Genomic DNA, 1369 nt, shown 5'->3' with positions numbered 1-1369 from the left:
CTAGCCGCCGGTGCAAAAAAAATCCACTCCTGGTACCTAAAAATTTCCTCCGCGGCGGGCTGGGGGCCTAATCTTTCTCCGGGCCGGGCGGCAGGCACTTTCCCCGGACACCAAACCAAGGCGTCGGCCCCTAACCGCCGGTGCAAAAAAAAATCCACTCCTGGTACCTAAAATTTTCCTATGCGGCGGGCTGGGGACTACAACCTTCTTCTTCCCGCCCCACCACCATCAACGTCGGCCACCACCACCAGACCGCCTCCCCCAGACTTCCAGAAGCGAAGCCGGTCCCCAAGCACCAACCCCGACCGCCACCGAGGCACCCGCCGAAGGCGGGTGCCGAGTTCACCGGCCCCAAGCGACAACCGGTCACCGAGGCACCCGCCGAAGGCGGGTGCCGAGTTCACCGGCCCCAAGCGACAACCGGTCACCGAGGCACCCGCCGAAGGCGGGTGCCGAGTTCACCGGCCCCAAGCGACAACCGGTCACCGAGGCACCCGCCGAAGGCGGGTGCCGAGTTCACTGGCCCCAAGCGACAACCGGTCACCGAGGCACCCGCCGAAGGCGGGTGCCGAGTTCACTGGCCCCAAGCGACAGCGGTCACCGAGGCACCCGCCTCCGGCGGGTGCCGAGTTCACCGGCCCCGAGCACCAGCGGTCAGCCACGGAGGGTGCTGGATCATCCATACTTCCATAGCTCCAGAGCTCCATAGCCCCGGAGCTCCATAGCCCCGGAGCTCCATAGCCCCGGAGCTCCAGAGCTCCATAGCCCCGGAGCTCCATAGCCCCGGAGCTCCATAGCCCCGGAGCTCCATAGCCCCGGAGCTCCATAGCCCCAGAGCTCCATACTTCCATAGCCCCAGAGCTCCATAGCTCCATACTTCCATAGCTCCAGCCGCGGAGGGTGCTGGCTGGTGGCTCCATAGCTCCATACTTCCATACTTGCAGCCACGGAGTTGGCTAAAATTGCACTAAGTGCGAAAGCCCATTCATTTACAACGGCGTGTCCGCCAGGCGGCGACATTTCCCCGTTACCGGTGGCTGCGCGGCGGGTGAGTGACAGAGCTTATCCGAGCGGCTGGAACTCTGCGCCGGCGTGGTCGAGCGTGAGGCCCCGGCCCTTTGGCTGCCTGGTACCTAAAACACTTCCATTGATCCAGCCACGGAGGGTGCTGGCTGGTGGCTCCATAGCTCCATAGCTCCATACCTCCAGAGCTCCAGAGCTCCATAGCACCAGAGCTCCATAGCTCCATAGCACCAGAGCTCCATAGCTCCATAGCACCAGAGCTCCATAGCTCCATAGCACCAGAGCTCCATAGCTCCATAGCACCAGAGCTCCATAGCTCCATAGCACCAGAGCTCCATAGCTCCAT

Source organism: Syngnathus leptorhynchus, unplaced genomic scaffold (genome assembly GCF_054491065.1).
Source record: "Syngnathus leptorhynchus isolate UIUO unplaced genomic scaffold, UIUO_Slep HiC_scaffold_782, whole genome shotgun sequence".
NCBI lineage: Eukaryota > Metazoa > Chordata > Actinopteri > Syngnathiformes > Syngnathidae > Syngnathus > Syngnathus leptorhynchus.
The sequence above is the reverse complement of the archived record's forward strand: the minus strand, read 5'-3'. Positions refer to the sequence as shown.